Source organism: Artibeus jamaicensis, unplaced genomic scaffold (genome assembly GCF_021234435.1).
Source record: "Artibeus jamaicensis isolate MK-2021 breed Jamaican fruit bat unplaced genomic scaffold, CSHL_Jam_final scaffold_1689, whole genome shotgun sequence".
Taxonomy (NCBI): Eukaryota; Metazoa; Chordata; class Mammalia; order Chiroptera; family Phyllostomidae; genus Artibeus; species Artibeus jamaicensis.
Window position 1 is genome coordinate 1,040,700 of NW_026522029.1, and position 18,702 is coordinate 1,059,401.

Genomic DNA, 18,702 nt, shown 5'->3' on the forward strand with positions numbered 1-18,702 from the left:
AGTTCTCATCTCTGTGTCCTTCCTATTTGTTCCTCCAAATCGCTCTCCCTTTTTCCCCTTAACTTCCCTTCCTTCTCCACTCTGGTTACTATCCCCTTGTTCTCTATTTCAGTGTCTTTGTTGTTTTTTTTTTCTGCTTGCTTGTTTGTTTTGTTGTTTAGCCTCCTGTTAAAGGTGAGATCATATGGTATTTGTCTTTCAGCACCTGGCCTAATTGTGTTTTAAAAATTGCAAAAGTATTGCAGGCAACACTCTGTGGCAGATGGTCAAAACTATCTGACACAGTCTGAGCTTGAGAAATAAAGTCGGATCTTTTCTGATGCTCTTGTCTCTGTGAGACAAGCTGTTGTATAGACTTAGGTGGTGTTGAAAAAATTACCGAAGTCATGCATGATCATTGTGAAATATTCACATATTATAAAAGTATATTAAGTAAAAAGTGAAGTCTCTTTTTTATACTATACTCCTATTCCTCAGTGGACATCAATGTTAAAAAAATGATAGAATTTTTCCATATATAAAAACATATATATATATAATTTATATATATTTTAGATATATGTATATATACCTAGAAAAATAGATATATTATTTTTTAAACACATGGTCACACTGCTTATACTAAACTGCAGTTTGCTTTTCTTTACTCAATCACACATTATAGACACTCATTCTATTCTAATATACACTTGACCCTTGAACAACACAGGTTTGAATTGGGCAAGTCCAAGATTTTTTTAAACACATACTATAAATGTATTTTCTCTGTCCTATCATTTTCTTGACTCTTTATGGTAAGAATACAGTATATAACACATACAACATATGAAGCTTATGTTAATTGCCTGTGTTTATTATCAATAAGGCTTCTGGTCAGTAGTAGGCTGTTAGTAATTAAGCTTTGGAGAATCAAAAGTTATGTGTGGATTTTTAATTGCATGTTCGGTTGGTGTCCCTAACTCCCACATTGTTCAAGGGTCAACTCTATATGCGTCTACTTAATTTATATTAATGGCTGCACAGTAGTTATAGTAAGAATATGCAAAGTGCATTAATCACCCACCTTTCAGTTTTCTATTACCAATAATGTTGCCTTCAATATTCCAATACAGGTATTCTTGTCAACCTCTAATGCTCCTCCAGGATAATTCTTGAAGGGAACTGCTAAGTCAACAGGCGTGTACACTGAAAATTTCAGTAGGTACCGCCCAATTGCCCTTTGTCCCAGCTCACAATTTTACTCACAGTGTTTGTGAGCCACGTTCCCCTACCCGCATCCTCACTGGGTATTGTTTTATTTCACAAACCAGAGTCTGACTGGGGGTAACTCCAGGCTTTGGTAGTTATGGGTTCTCTGAGCCTGGCACGAATCTTTTGGTTGTGATCACCCCTCTGGCTGGCTACAGACTCCTGGTAAAGACTTCTTGGGTTCTTCTTCTTCCTACTTCCAAGTCTTGCATTGACTGGGGCTTACAAAATTTTGATATGAACAATTCCATTGTACAATTTACCTAGCGTCTTGCCCTCCTTATTTCCTTTAATCCTCACAAAATTTCTACTGGGTATGTAGGGAGGGAACTTATATTTGAGGGGCTCAGAGCAGTTAATGACTTTATTAAGTTCACAGGTTGATTAAGGGAAGCCCCAGGACTTGAATGCAAGTCTCCTATGTTCCAGCCCCGTATTCTGGTCCCCATCCTGCCTCAGCCTCTCTAGAGCACAGAGCTGTGTCCTTAATTAATTCATTTCTACCCTTTTGGAATGTTCTTCTAGAGAAGTTTATGCTTGCTGGTTGGTTGGATTTGGGGCTGCTGTTATTTGTGACTTAGGGGTATCAATGGTGCCCATAAAAATGTTCTTGCAATTTGAATATCCTGGTATGTGGCCCAAGGTGACCCAGGGCAACATCTCCAGGAGAAGATGACTGGCAGGGTGCCGAGAGGCCTCAGGGTGACCTTATCTAGTAAGTGATAGTGTTGGAATTGGAACCAGATCCGCCTGACGCCAGAGCTGAAGCCTTTTTACATTTACTCTGTGCACCACCTCATACAGAGCAAGATGCTCAGGGCAGAAGATCAATGCATTCTTTCTCTGGAGGCAAATTACATGGGAGCCAGATTCACAGAAGGTTGAGTGCGGAGCGTGGAATCAGACAGAACGAGGAGAATTCAGGGTCTTAAGAAGCTAATTTCAGCTCAAGTAGCCAAAGGCAAGTTTACCCACTAGGGGGGTCACACACTCAAACACCAACAGAGGCTTGAAACAGCTTCACCCAGATGAGTAAAGCAAGGCAGGGAGCAGTGGTGATAGGGGAGAGTGGGGACTGGGGCAAACCAGACAGCGAGCCTTTCCAAAGGGAGCAGCTGCTGTTATATAGCTCCAGCCCATTCTTGGCAGCCTGCTGAACTCAGGTCTTCCCGGTTTTTTCAATCAAAGCTAGACACCTGTATTTTTCTAAATGAAAAGTCTTGACAACTTTTTAAAATACTGTGAGTCAATATAGTGTGGGCCAAGCAAAACATGCCTGTGGGCTGGCCATGACCAATTGGGTGCCAGCACTGACCTTCACCGTAGGAAACCTTTTCCCGTGAAAACCGCAAATGCTCAAAGCCATTCATCTAAAAGGTTAAGATCAGTGCTCTTCAGATTGTCCCTTTAATCCTTCTCAGCCTATTTACAGTCACTCTCCGGATAGAATTGAACATATTTCCTCTTATGAAATCACACTTACATTTCAGTCACGTCTCCTTGGAAGAGTTCCTGGCTCAACTTTGATTGGGTTGACACTTACGTAGTCAGTGCTTTGCGTTGTGATTACTACCATTCTTATTTTTGGAGTTACCGTCATTTTTAGCCTCCATGGCAACCCCTGCCAGTGAGTGTGAATTTTACTAATTCAACTCAGAGGACAACCCAATTTTCAAGTCCTCTGGGGTGGGGGCGGGGGAGCCTTCAGTGCTGCCATATCGAAGGGACAGAAAACATTTTTTTCACTTTTTTTAGATATTAAAATTTGTTTTTCAGTACATAAATATAACCTCATTGACTCACAGATTTGTTTCTAGTGAGTAATTATTCCCCTAAAAATATCTGGGTGAGTTATAGCTTATAGGAGAAGAGGGAAGAAATAAGGATGCTCTTCTAGATATGGAAACAAACAAGAGGACTCGGAATGGGTTTTAATTCAGAATGAAGACTGAGCCTTCCTTGCACATCTCAGTAATGCTGGAATCAATCCTCCTCCCCTCCTCATGGTGCACAGCAGCCTCAGGACCCACTAAAACATCCCTGGAAAAGGGAGAGGAGAGAAAGCTTCCAGAAATGGCAGGCAACCCCACCCTTTAGGCACCTTGTGTCAATCAGAACACAGCACCAATGCATTAAGCACGTTTCCAGAAGAAATAAACTTGTGGATTTAGTAGCTTCAGGGCATGGGGACTCCATCAGCAACTTCAAATATTCATGTTCATAATCAACAGTTAACAAATGTTAATTTTTCATAAAAGAACTATTGACAAGACACTGATTCAACATTTACTAATCAGACTTCCCTGCTAGACATTACCTTGCCTTTAGTGTTGAGACATGACATGTAGAGACACATTACAAAATAAAGGACATTTATTTAGCCGGGATCTAAATAGGCAGGAATGTAAAATAACCAGATCTCATCCACCCCCACAGTCCTGCACTACGATAAAGACGCCAATCCCTAAAAGCCTGACAGCATGCTGAGTTTCTGAATATCTCTCAATCATCACAAACACTCACTCCTGCTCTTGTGAAATGTGCATCCATTGTTTTTATGGTAAGCCAATTTTTTGAAAGTTGGTCATCTGAAATACAGGGCAGCCTAGATTCCCTGTATTTATTTACTTCTTGACACTCCCACTGTAGTACACAATAGCATCACGGGATTCTACTCCTTAATCCTGGGTGGTGAAGACCATAGTTTAACAGACATGGGCTTGAATCCTGTCCACTGAAACCTATAGTCTTGAGCAAGTTCATTAACTCTCTGAGGTCAATTTCCTCCACTTTGATCTAGAATAACAATACCTACATCATGTGGGTACTTGTGATGGGTATTCAATGAGATCGTGTATAATAAAGATAGTAACTCTTTAATACATGGCGACTGCTAATGTCTTCTTTAACCCAGTCACCTATTTAAAGGATGATTAAAAGCAATGAGACAGATAAAATGCGTGCTGCTCTGAAGGGAACTGCAACTACCCGTGAAATATCGAGAGACCACTCTAAAGCCACAAAGGGCTAAGTGACCAGCTTTAGTGTCTCTAAACGACATCAGTTTAGAGATTGAGAGACTTGCGGCCACAAATGCAGAGCATTCTTACTCCTGCATTCTCGGAGCAGAGCCAGCAGAGTGGGAGCCCAAGCCTCAGGCCTGTCCCCCCAACCTGCACACTGCAGGGGGGGGCACCACAGCCAGGCGGGGGGTGGTGCACACCGTCATGTCTCAACCCTCTGAAACTTGGGCTGGGAATACTTGCTGCCACTGTCACACATGGTGAGGACAGCAACATTCTCCTGCAGAAGACAAAACCCTTTGTGTCCCGCCTCCCTCTGCCGCTGCCAGCCAGCAGGAAGTGGGGAGAGGGCCTGACGCCCCTCTTCTCTTGGCCCAATTTCACACATTGGTCTTGCAGCATTAATAAATTGGTTACATTTGCCCTGCATTTGGCAGGCGAGGTTTCTAATAACACTCTGATCCCTTCAGAGGACATGAATCACTGGCATGTGGGGGGCTCTGGTTACCTCCCCCGCCCACTCTCTGCGGCTAAAGGCCCCACACATTAGCAGGGGTCAGGCGCTCTCCTGGGCCAGGGCAGAGTCTAGGACAAGGGCCATGGCTTCGAGGCACTGTCACGCAGCTCAAAGGTTTTCCCTCCGAGGGAGAACAGATAACTCCCGGCCCAGGCACTGCACAGCTTTCCTCGGCTGTCAATCCTACCTGGTTTGCATAGAGATTGAGAAAATGTGTGAGATTTGACCACAAGAATCAGTCCAGAGAATGCAAGGGGGGTGGTGGCGGGCGGAGAGGGGATGGGAGAGAAAAAAATGTGCGAGGCAGATGTCTGAGTGCCGCCCGCGCCGCCCCACATGGCGTCCTACGAGGAGCCGGGTGCTCTGGGGACAGGCAGCCTGACTGAGGACAGTGTGTAATGATCCAGTTTCTCTGAGGCAGTTTTTCTTCTTGCCATGGAATTAGGTGCACAGACTCCGCGGGCAAGAGAAGCTCTGTGGCTGAGAAGAGGCCCAGGCTCAGAGCCAGCCACACTCCAGCCTTGGAGGGCCCAGGAGAGGAAGCGGGACAGAAGCTCACGTGAGCAAGGGCAGGGCCTGGAACCAATGAATAAAACGGGGGGACGAGAGGGGAGAACAATGGAAAAAGGGAAAAAACACTATTGAGAGGTGACAGAGAGGAAATTCAATTGAATCCAATAGATATTTTATGCTTCCGCTACTTGTGATAAAAGAATGTTTTTCACATAGCAAGTACATGTCGAATCTAGTTCCTGCCCTCCAGGAACTTACAGATCAGTTTAAAAATCAGCTACAGCCCTGGCCAATGTGGTTCAGTTGGTTGGAATGTTGTTCCATAAACTGGAGGGTCGTGGGTTCAATTCTCTGTCAGGGCAGATGCCTAGGTTGTAGGTTCAGTCCTTGGTTGAGGCATGTATGAGAGGCAACCGATTGATTTTTCTCTCGCTCTCTTTCTCCATCCTTTCTCCTCTCTAAAATCAATGAGCATGTCCTCAGGTGAGCATAAAAAAATAAAATAAAATAAATTAAAATCAGCCACAGAACTCAATCCTGGCACAGATTATGACAGGGTATAACACAGACGTTGGTGCCGTGGGGCGTGGTGAAGAGGGCAGAGGCGATCATGAGGGGGTTTCAGAGGAGGTGGTCTTGAGAGTCTTCTGGAGGGTGGGGAAGATTGAGCAGAGGCATTCCTGAACACAAGTGGTAGCACGGAGAGCAGAGGAACAGGGAATCAGTGACGGAAAGACAAGTGAGAGGAAGAGGAAAATGAAGAGCCCAGATGGCCACTCATAGGTGCCTTCGTCAGCGCACAAGTCCCAGTCTGCCCTGGACCTTTTCATCCAAAGGAACCACAACTGGAGGCTTCCTGTTGGGTCCTGCAAAGCCAGGCAAACCGCCAACACAGCAGCCCCACTCCAGGCCCAGAGGGAAGGAAGAGAGACCTGTACACATCAAGGAGAAGCGGGATACGTTCCCCTCTCCTGGGGGGGCCAGGGCGGGGCACATGGACACGTCTCAGAGTCTCACCTGGCGGATGCCCGTGCACCGTCCCTCTCTCTGCTCTGTCCTCTCTGTGCTCTCAGGAGTCCCAGCAAGGAAGGACTTTTTCTGTGTTTTCTAACTTCTTATCTAGAAAAAAAATTAAATCTTCACAAAGACTGAAAGAACGCTGTACTGAACAGAGGCACACTTGAATGGTTTCACCCACTATCCACATGTGACCCCCACATACGGTGATTCTGGGGGGCAGCAGGAGCCCCCTTTGCAGTATTTGCCAGTTTCTGTGGCCTTAAAACTCCCACTGTGGCTGATTTCAAGCTATTGAAATTAATCCAGGAGTTTAACAAATGGCTTTCAGAATTCTTGTATATTTATCTGCTCTCAGGAGCTGGCAAGAGCCAGTTCTCGCACCTGATATTTTTCCTGAACTATTTTCAATAACTTGCAGATACCTTGGCACTGAGCCAAATAACTTCAGCATGTGTCTCCCAAGGGCAAAGATGTTCTCAAACATCATTACGGCTATTATCACACTGAAGAAAAAACTAGCAACACATTCTATAATTATTAAATATATGTTTCCTACTAAAAGTTTCCCAATTGTTCCCAAAATGTCATTTATAAAATTTTTTTAAAATTATTAATCCAGTGAAGTTTGCATATTGCATATAGTGTTTTCTTTAGCTCCTTTGGAGGGGGGATTTGTTTATTTTTTTATTTCCAGAGAGAGGGGAAGGGAGAGAGAGACACATCAATGTGTGGTTGCTTCTTGCTTGCCCCATACGGGGGACCTGGCCTGCAACCCAGGCATGTGCCCTGACTGGTAATCGAACCAGCGGCCCTTTGCTTTGCAGTTTGGTGTTCAATCCACTGAGCCACACCAGCCAGGGCAGTTTCTTTTCATCGAGAATAGTCTTCTGAATTCTTTTTTAGTTGTAGTTGTTGTTTTTTATAACATTGACTTTTATGAAGAATCCAGTCCAATTGTCTATAGAATTTGTTATATTCTGGATGTATATGGTTGTTTCTCATGGTTAAATTCAAGTTAAGTATTTTTTGTCAAGAATAATCCAAAGGTGTACCTCTTATCAGGTAGGCCTCCAGTCAGAGGCTTAAATAACATCAGATTGTTCCACTGTTGGCGATGCTAACACTTAATTAAAGCCATAACCACCAAATCTCTCCATCTTTAAAAAGGTACCTTCCCGTCTTTGTAACTAATACATGACTTGTGAGGCGATATACTGATGCTACATGAACATCTTGTTACTGGAAACCCTGTTTGCTCAGAGCTTAGGATCTCTTGCTGATCCTTGGCTGATTCAATTATTGCATTAGGGGCTGAGATGTAGTGATATTCTAATTCTCTCTCTCCTTCTACATTTATTATCTCCTTTTCTTTAAAATTCTCCTTTTTTTTAGTATAATGATAGACTCATGGATTTGTTTTAAAAAACTTCAATGGATTATAATCTATTACTGTCATTTTCTTTTTTGATGTTTAAATGCTCCCGAACTTGGCCTTGAAGACCCCTTCAAGCAGGATCCTGTGTCCTTCTGACATGACCTCATTACTCTGTAAGTATTTCCTTTCTTCCTTGCTCACCGAGGTTCCCAGGCTCCCTTGCATTGATTGGCCTTGCACCAGAGCCAGAACAATTATTTCATCGAGGAGCCCTGGTTCCTTGGGTGGGAAATGATATGTAGAGATCAAGATCTGGGCGCTAGGGGTGCTCACTGCTGCAGTGATGTCACTGCTCTTGGGGCCTTTCAGTTGACACGGTTAGAGGGAATTTATAAATTAAACATAACATAAAGTTGGTGTGTGTATAATTCCTTAACCCCCGCATCCAAGAATGTGAAATTATTTGGAGACACAGTCTTTGCAGAGATAATCAAGTAAACATGAAATTATTAAGGTGGGCTTTCATCCAATATGACTGGTGTCCTTATAAAAAAGGGAGATTTGGACATAGAGGCGCATGTAGCGGGAAGATGATATAAAAACATAGAGAAGATGGTCATCTACCAGCCAAGGAGAGGAACTTGGAACAGATCCATCCCTCACAGTCCTCAGAGACACAAGCCCTGCTGCCGCCTCGGTTTGGGGCTGGGCTGTGAGGTAATACATGTTAGTCGTTAAAGCCACCCAGTCCTCAGTGCTTTGTTACGGCAGCCCTGGCAAACTAATACACTATCGTAACAAAGTACCACAAATTTAGCATCTTAAAACAATACATATCTACCTTACACGTCTGCAGAAGTCTGCTATGGATCTCAGCCGAGGCATCAGACTAAAGTCAAGAAGTCAGCAGAGCTGCATTGCTCTCTGGGGTCTCCAGGAGAGAATCTGCGTTCATTCAGGTTGTTGGCAGTATTCAGTTCCTGGGAATGCAGACTGAGGTTGCCCTTTCCTTCCTGATCGTCCGCTGAGGGGCAGTCCCAGCTTCCGGAGGCCACCTGCATGCCTCGGCTCATGGCCCCCTTACTCTACCCTCAAAACCAGCAATGGCGGGTTGAATCCTTGTCACGATTTGGCAGTCTGCTACCTCTCCTTCCCTTGTTGCCTCTCTTACTCTTCTGCCTTTCTCTTTCACTTTTAAGGGCCCATGTGATTTCACTGCATCCACTTAGGGAATCTGCAATAATATATCTAAATTAAGCAAACCTTAACTCTATCTGCAAAGTTCCCTTTGTCATTTAATATAACATATTCACAGGTTCCAAGTGTGGATGCTTTGAGAAGAGGGGCATTATTCTGTTTACCACATGATGACATAAATATATTTAGTTTGTTTGCTTTGTCCAAAAATAGACATAGAATAGTTTCAAAATTCCAATAGCATTATAATTATTAAGAAATAATCAAGTAAGTAAAATCAAAATCTCTTTGAAGTTCTTTTTATCACTAGAATATTCCCACAAAGTACACGCAAAATTTTGCTTCTTTTCTCTGTGTGGTAAGGTTCTGAATTTGATGCATAGCTCGATTCATTTGTTTCTGTTCATATTGTTTTAAGCTTCGTTTTGTTTTTCGTCTTTTCACAGTTGATTTTATTTGTGAATAAGGAAAACATTTCTATAACTCAGAAGTCAAGCTGTATGAAAAGATATACCTAGGGAAGTCTCATTTCCATCCCCGATCCAACTCCTAAATTCCAGGGACTGGTGTGCTGGGGGCCTGTTTGTCTGCTTGCCATCACCGCTGCCATATAAATCAAATCTGTGAAGTACAGAGAGCAAATAAGTGTTAGTACGAATCTATCATCATTTCATCAACTACAGCCATTTATCCAGAGAACAAAAAAGAACAGAGCGGCCCCTGCCCCAAGGTGTGGTAGTGTCTCGGGGGAAACAGACCTGAAATGCTTCAGGGCAGAACAGGCCAGGAGGCCCAGCATCTGGTGAGAGGCTTGACTCGGGGTAGGGCCTCAGGAGGACCCCACGGTGAGGGCTCCCAAGAGAGGTTCCATGGAGGACATAAGGCTTGATTCAGAAGGCAAAATGGTATTAGCACAGGCAGGGAGGTGGGTGTATTCCACGCTGTCTGGGGACAACCAGCCCTCCAGCTTGGAGGAATGGGACAAGCACTTAAGCTGGCACACCGTAAATTGGACTCAGGATCAATTAATGTAATGTATTTAGCAATTTCCCTATTGAATACATAGGTGGTTTTTAATTTTACAACATTATAAAGAAGGTAGTACTGTATATATGATTGTATATTTACCCTTGTACCATTGTTCCCACAAAGGTACTTTCTTAACAAATAAGAAAAACTCATAGACACAGACAACAGGAAGGTGGTTACCAGGAGGAAGAGGGTGGTAAAGGGTAAAAGGGGTCAAATACATGTGATGGAAGAAGATTTGACTGTGGGTAGTGAGCACAAAATGCAATATACAGATGATGTATCATAGACCTGTACACTTGAGACCTATATAATTTTATTAACCAAGGTCACCCCGATAAATTTAATTTAAAAAAGGGTATTTTTGTAGCCATGGCTCTCAAATCTAAGTTGTTCATCAGAATGACCTAGAGGTCTTATTAAAACACAGATTATTAGACGCCACTCCCAGAATTTCCGATTTGGTAGGTCAGCAGTGGGGCCTGAAAATTTTCATTTTTAGCAAGTTCTCAGGGGATGCTGAGGCTGTTGGTGTACATTAAACTCTGAGAACCATCTTTCTGTATGATGAATTCTTAAAACTAGAAAGTTGGGTTAAAGTTTATGCAAATGTTTCACTTTGAAGAATCTTGCACATTATCTTGCACAAAGACCGTATCAGTTTACACCCCCACCTACAGTGTGTGAGCATAACCTTGACCTCAACCCTGCCAACACCAGCTATTTTAACTCCTTTGCTTTTTTTTGTTTTGCCAATTGAATGGTAAAAAACGGGATCTCATTATTGTTCTGTTTTACACTACCCTGAGTGTCTTCTCATTATTTTTAACAGTAACTTCTACTTCTTAAAATCTTATTACAAGAATAATGTTTATTGCAAAAAAAATTAAAGGGCTCTGGACAGGCAAAAAGAAGATAAAGTCATCCATAAGCCCACCGCACATAGATCACCACGTTAACATTTGGTGTACTTTGTAACCTTTTTTTCCCCTTAACAACATACTGTGAACATTTTTTCCATGTCATGTCATTCATTAACTATCCTTCTCCAACATCAGCCTCAATGGCTGCATCATATCAATGGAATGTTTCTGAATGAGAATTGACATTTACAAAATGGTTGGGGAAGACTGATCTAGCAGCAGGATTTAAAATGGGGAAAGCCTGCAGGCCAGGAGAAGCTGGGAAACTAGTGAAATAGTGCAGCAGAGTGTGGTGACAGTGGGATTAGAGGACAAGGAGTGAATACAGGAAACACTGGGAAGAAAGACGACAAACTTGCTGGAATCCGTGATGGAGGGTGAGCGGAGTGCCCTGCGTTTCTGGATCATGAACTTGGGAGGTGCCTAGGAAGAGACAGGTCATCCTTCTTATCTTTGGTCCATGCATTTATCTTGGTGTAAAGGTTTGGGGAGGGAAGTCAACTTTCCAGAGGAAGACCTTCATTCAGGAGAGCAGCAGACTTGAACTCTCAGAGCCCAGATGTGATGCCCATTTCAACGCAGGGATTCTTTGAGAGACCCTGTGGTGAGGTACGAAGACTGCAGTCTGAGTATTAAAAAGGTGGACTGTGCATCACTGCTTTGCCACTCATTGTGAACTTCAGCAAGCCTCTTAACTTGCTTGAGCTTTTTGTCCATAAAATAAGAGTGATAATATATATTTCATACAGGTGTAAGAATTAAATGAGATGATGTACATAAGATGCTGGCCCATAGGCAGGAGATATTTAAGGAGTGGTGGTTTCTTTTTCTCATTGTGCAAATAGCAATATAGAGTAACAACATGCTTATAAACCATCCCGCAGCTTGGCCCCTCCCTAGAGAAGCACTAATGGCCAACCTAGGCCTGTCTGCTTGGCAATGAAATTAAACTCATCAATGAAAGGTTAATTTCTGAAATAGTCTATTTTGTGAGTAGCTGTCTGCTCTTGGGCTTCTTTCCTGAGCAGAAGCTCCAGGAATGTTCTCTGGGGTGGCTGGAGAGATTCCATGTGTGCTGGAACCTCTGGAGGTTACCTGAGTGCATTGCAGAGATGTGCACAGCAGAAGCAATGAAGACCTTCAATCAGTGCTGACAACTTGTTCTTGTTCTGTCTTCTTTCCTTCTCCTTCCATTGGCTCAATATTTACCTATAATCTCAGAACACAGACACTGATTATAATAAGTCTGCAGGCACATCAATCTCTCTGTTTGTAGTCTTTCCTACCTTAGAGCAGAGATTACTTCCTAGGGTAAGTCTGAGGAGCAAACAGGGTATTGCATTGGAAAGTGCCTACTGCGATATTCAAGAGGAATGGATACCGAATGCTGAGTTTCTTTTGGCAACCTCTCTAAGGCTATCTCTTTACAGGCCATCAGTAAGTAAATCATAGCAGAAAATGGAAGCCATCTAGTGTATGATTAACGGAGATCTCAAAAGAGCCATCCCTCCCATCCCTCACCTTCCCACGACCAACAGCCCTCTGACACAGTAAGCTGCACAAAATATCTGTGCCCCTGACTTAACTCTTGCCCCTTGATGGTGAAGGAAGAGGAAGCTTAGACCCCATCGTCCACTCCCCATTTCCCTTAGACGACATGAAGCACATTTCAGCACGTGCCTCTCCAGAGCACATGGTGGGACCTGTGGGTCTGTCAGAGAACATGGACCAACATGTATTTGCTCAGTATCTAGTGTCATAGGCCAAGCGCTGTTATATGTTCTTGTTTAATCTTATTTTCACCACAAGCCCGAGAGATGGTTATTATCCTCATTTACTGGAAGAGGAAACAAAGACCCAGAAAGACCGAAGTGATGCATAGCAGAGTAGCTGGTAGCTTCCTCCCCTGTTTGCACCTTTCTCTTAATCGAGCTTCCAACTTGAGTTCCTATCGTCTTGGTTGCTTCCCAGACCAACAAACCTCCAGCGCAAGCAAGAGGAGAAGCGGTACATGTCTCCATTTTTGGATCTGTCTGCTCAGTGTCACTGGGTCCTAGACCATAGAATTAAACTTCACTGTCAGTCTGCTGCATGCTGGCAAGCCCACGTGCCTGGGACAATGGACGGTAACGGTGGAGGATTATATCTATTAAATGAAAGCCTGCCTTGTTTACTCATTGGTTAAAAACAAACTTTCATAGAGTGTGAACCAGTTCCTGGTTTTTTAAAAACAAGACTATTATGTTTTCAAATGTGGAGTGAGGGGGGATGTGCTGTTTCCTGGGGCCCCCGTCTCCCGGCTCCTTCTCTCTCACCCTGTGTGTGCATCACTGGTTTCTTCCTTCCAGAGATGCTCACGGCTGTTTCCCTTCCTCTCTCCCGAGCCCTCTAGGGCAGCCTTCATTCTCCCACCTCGGCACGCCTCGGGCCCCAGGGAAACTCCCCCACAGTGTGATTGCTTCCACACTTTTACATGCTTTAAAGAACATCAGCTCTGAGAACTGCTTATTGATCCCGAGTGGGGAATCCTCCCTTACAAAGCAATTCGCAGCTGACGAAGGAATGTGGAGGCGTTCTTCTCTACTCCATGTTCCCCACCTCCATGCCCGACCCCCACGAGTTCAGACGCTCCCAACCAGGCCCACCCTCCCTAGTGCCTCCTTTTCTAAGTATTTCTGGCGAAGCTAACTTTTCCGTTCTCAGACACTGATCACTTGAAACAATCACTCAAGTTTTAAGTAGATCTCTACCTAGTTTAGAGATTTTATTTTGAAACCCAAATGTGCAGAAGAGTCTGTTTTTCCCCAAGTACCTGAAGTCCCAAGAGACATGGCTTCCACCTGTCCATTAAAGGCGCATACCCTCTTCTACCCACCAGGTCTCAGAACTGTGGGCCAGGTAGGAGACCAGGTCTCAGGCCTCACTGGTGGTTGGGCTAGAATGTCGACATCCACAGGAAAGGCATTGGCCCTTGTGGATCACGTTATTCTTGGTTTTTAGTGCTCAGCACTGAGCAATGCAAAGAAGAAAGGAGAGTGCAGTTTTGGAGCGATTACCTTGCCCCAGGCACTACGCTAGTCAAATATGGAATTTTTCTAATCCTACCCACAACCTCTCTAGGAGATTCAACCCCACATGCCTAAAAGATAAAGTTATTTTCTAAGGACCTCTCTCCTATTAGCACTATTCTACTGATGAAAAACTGAGCTCAGAGAGGTTAAATGGTTGGCCCAAGATCACACAGCAAAGACCTGGCAGTGGCCCGAGCTACCCAGTCCTCTGCCTCCAAGTCACTTTACGTATCTCCACAGCTGGAAAGGGTTCCCCATACTCAGAATCCACACTGGGAATGAGGTCAGTGCGCTGGACAATGGTATCGTGATGTCTGCCGTTTTATTAGTATGTGACAACATTCCGAATGGTGATGCTCCTTTCCTGCCTAGGAACTGACCGAGAAAGCTGCTGCCTGAGCTGCAGCCCCAACATCCCGATCCCCGGCCCCCTGAGGCCTGGGTGACCGAGCCCAAGTGCACTGGCCTTTCCTAGAGATTGGGCCTTGCCTTTCACAGCAGATAGAACTTTTATGAAGCAACAAAACTAAAGATTTATTAACATTAGCATAGGTTTACATTCAAAAGGCTAAAAAATAAAATTTAGAGCAAGATTTTTTTAAATAGTTAAAAATGGAGATGAGTTAACCTCTTCAGCTTGAGTTGTCCTCTCGTTTCCACTAACTGCTTCGGAGACGAATGCTTATCTCTTCCTTTCAGTGTTGAGGTCACATCGTCTCCCTGACACTGAAAGTGTGTGGCGGCAGGGCTCTCCTCGGGGGAAACGTGTAACCCGCCGCTGCTTTTCCGCTGATTCCACAAAGATTGTTCTTTGCTTTTCAGTGCTTGCCCTTTCTACTTTATGTTAAAAAAATAAATGCATGGTTATTAAAAGTGGAACCAAAAATCCTACCTTATTTTAAAAATTAATTTTTAAAATACACTGAAGTAAAGCATCCTGTTAAGTTGAGAGACATTATGTTATTTATTCATGGGTATTCAGACCATCTTAAATAGCCTAAAGTTCCCACAAATGCTTTCCAAATACATCTATTCTAGGATCTCACCACCTTTTTGGGGGTGAGTGATTTTAAGACACTGATTATTCATCCTTCCAGAAAAATGGCCCCAAGACCAAATTGGAAGAGTAATTGATAGACCAAAGAATTACACCGAAATCGATGAAGTACAGTAAGTGACTGCTCAAGATGAAGATGTCAAAAAATGACAAAACACACACCAGTCAGCAAATCATTTTGTAATCATTTACTGTGTGCTGTGTTTGCATGAGGTTGTCTGACTGTGGGGACAGGTACTGTAAATAAAGAAAGAAACTGTTGTAAGGATGTCAAGATCTCACATGAATTAGAGCCGGAAACTCCAAGGCCACCAGGGGCTGAGACAGCCCTTCACCCTCCACACTCTGTATGGGCACAGGGTCCCTGGTCCCTGATCCTGTCTGTGCAGCTCATCTTCCCCCCCAGGACATCATATTCTCTGACTCTTCCATTCTTGGGCCTGAATGTGACTCTGACACATTATACTAGTGGGCTGAGGCCCAGATTCTGCTTGTCTTTTCTGCCTGGTTCCCACAGATGATTGGTCCAAATTTCAGAAAGAGGAATGTGATTGGTCCAGCTTGGATCAGGAGTGATCTAATCAGCTGTGGTCATGGAGTCTTGTAGTCATAAGCACGGTTGTTTTAGTAGGCTCGCCGTGGGGGAGTAACTGGAGAAAAAAGATGAGGAGTATTTTGTTTAAGCATCAACTATGTGCTCTCTACAGCCTAGTGTGTGGAACAAATTAGAGTCAGCGTAGACAAGACTTTCAAATCCAAGTCCTGCCACCTTCCAATGTGAACATGTTTACGACTGTCAACGTTGATTCTCTAACCTGTAGAATGGGAACAATAACTGCATTAAAGTGTTACAGTGGAGATTAAATGAGATGATGATATCAAGTGTTTGGCACAGGAAAATACTAAAAAAAAAATATGCTATTCTCCCTTTGCTCTTGTGCCTGCTAGGATGAACAGCAAGTTTAGAGGCATCGCAGCTAATAAGGGTTTTCATGGCATGTGAAAAGCAAAACATTAGTGTTTACACTGCTGAAAACCAAGAATTCTCTGTAACATAGAGAGATGGTATTAAACTATCCCAGATCTTTCTTTTTTGCACCAAAAACCAATATTAGTAATTAACGTTTACACAGTGTTTTTCCAGTGTAGAAAGTGTTTTTCACTCATATTGTTTCTTTCTTTCTTTTTTTTTTTATATTTTATTTATTTACCTTTAGAGGGGAAGGAAAGGAGAGAGGGAGAGAAACATCAATGTATGGTTGCCTTTTGTGCGTCCCCTGCTGGGAACTGGCCTGCAGGGAACTGGTCTGCAACCCAGGCATGTGCCCTGCATATTGTTTCTTTCCTTTCTCATAACAACCTTGGAAGACTGCTATACTCATTAGCCTCCTTTTACAGCTGGGATTAAGTATACTGGTGAAGGTCACATGACTTGTGACGGACAGATGTGAGATTCAAACCCAGGGCCTCTGACTCTCAAATCTGTTACACTTTTCAGTGCATTCAGCACAAGGTAAGTCCTATATAGGTCATTTCAGGAACAAATTGCCCGTTTTATTATCTGATTCCCAACCCCCTTTTCGACACTGTGTGAGATCAAGTCCGAACACTGTATCACGGCTGTGAAGATCCCTTCTCAGTTTGCCCAGACTCCCTCTCCAGCCTTGTGTAGCTCATTGCCCAAGCACACCACACTTCTCCACACTTCTGTGGGTTTTCTCACTGTTTCCTACACTAAGAGTATCCTCCTCCCTCTGCTAGTGCAGTGAAGTCCTATGAAACATTCGAGGTCCAGTTTCATTGTTGCCCCTCTTAGCCCCAGACCAGCAGAATTATTCCTCCCCTCCTCTGGGCTTCCTTAGATGTGTCCGTACAGTTCAAATTACTCATTACGATGGTGGCAGGAATGCAAGCGTTTTTACCTTTGTATCCTTGGTACCCAGCCCACCTGACACATAGCAGGTGCTCCAAGAATGTTTATGGAGTTGAATTTGTCGAAAGTTTCAAAAATGTATAGCCACAACATAATCGGTTCTGGGAGAATATCTTCTGGTTATTTTTAATAGTTTCAAACTCTAACCAGTCTCATTAACCTGAATAATCAGCCCCTAAGCATACTAAATATTCCACTTAATATTTTATGTTTATACTAACTTTTCCTGTTTTACTAACCATATCCTCCCTGAAATAAGATTTAGGATCCTTTTCATTTTATTGTTTATGAAGTAGATTCCAGTAGAAATCTGGATGAAAGAATTGGAACCATTTTATAACTTAACCACAGGAAAATTCAAATTTTCATTGCAAACTCTTTCTTTGCTTTCTTCACCGAATCATCTGACTTAACCTGCTGTCACCCTAAGGGAGTGGGTAAATGCCACTCTGTGGGCAGGCTCCGCACCTGCTAAATGGAGGCAACCACACGCCCTGCCTGTGGGGCTACCGTGAGGAATGAATGAAAGAAACATCTAAAGGACCTGATAAACATTAGGCATTATACGGGCAAACCTTCTGCTTGGCCTGAAGACCTCAAAAGAAATTCCCACCAGATCAGTAATGTCCTGCTCACTGATTAATATGAAGTTAAGTTGTTTCCTTTCTAAAGCTGTTCTTTCAAAATGGCCTGACGCATCAATCTGGTTTAGGTGGCCCCGAGGGGGACAAAGCCTGCAAGACCATTCACAGACAGGCAGGTGTCAGGGTGACAGGCTTCCCTGTTACCAGTTCTCCTGCACCGGTCACTTCCTCTGAGAAGGCTTTCTCTCCTTGTCCCTGGGCTGTGTCAAGACTCTTTCTAAAGCTGGGCTCCAGGGCACCCCTGCTTTCCCTCTGGAAGCACCTAACATAGCATCACATTTTGAAATGGCCCATTTGCATCTTCGTGAGATCTGTATGCTTTAAGATCAGGGATAGTATCTTATCTGTGTCTGAAGCCCCTCTGCCCAGGACAGTGCCAGGCACATAGCAAATTCTCTATGAACATGTATTGAATGAAAAAAATGAATGAATAAGTGTTTAAAGAGGAGATCTAGATGTGGGTAGATGTCCGATTCTATATTTGGAAGGTCAGTCATATGATTAAGGGAAGAGAACAATTAGGAATAATACTTGTGGCTCATTTTTCCTACCAAAATGCAAGTATGCTTCAAAGCTTTGCTTTATTCAGAACATTCCTGGGTTAATACCTGGATGTAGACCCACAGTGGGTGAGTATGGGTGTGTCTTTCTGTGATTGACAGATAACACTGGGCCAATCATCCACAAGCAACTACATTTGGTTCTCTTCATCCCACCTCCCTGCCTTTTCTTCTCTACATGAGAACGATTTGCAGCCATGGAAGCTCTGTATTCCAAAAGAGGAAGTGAAAAAGATGGCTAGAATAGGACTAAACAGGAAGAGTAAATTATCTATAATCAAAATTAATACATAACTCCCACTCTCCTTCCTTAACTTATAAAATTTCTATCAGAGCATTGATTACATTTGACATATAGTAATTAATATTTGTATAGCACTTCTTGGCACTTCCACAATGCATTTATCAAAATATTTAATTCAATCACCACGAGAGTCCTGTTAGATGAATTCTTAACCTTTCTATTGTACAAATTGGCAAATCGAACTCCATGCAGTTAAGTGCCTTCCCTAAAGTCACACAGCCTCTAAGTCCTGCGTGTAGTGAAGGCCAGAATGCAGCCCAGCTCTGACGCTAGTGTTGGCTTGGCTGG

At 43.4% G+C, this 18,702-nt stretch overlaps 1 non-coding gene across 1 annotated transcript; it reads left to right on the forward strand.

The window, feature by feature from the left end:
• Window positions 1-243: 243 nt before the first annotated feature.
• LOC119041757 (small nucleolar RNA SNORA28) lies at window positions 244-365 on the forward strand. The gene has a single exon (XR_005081101.2). It is a non-coding gene; the product is annotated as a small nucleolar RNA SNORA28 (small nucleolar RNA).
• Window positions 366-18,702: the final 18,337 nt, after the last annotated feature.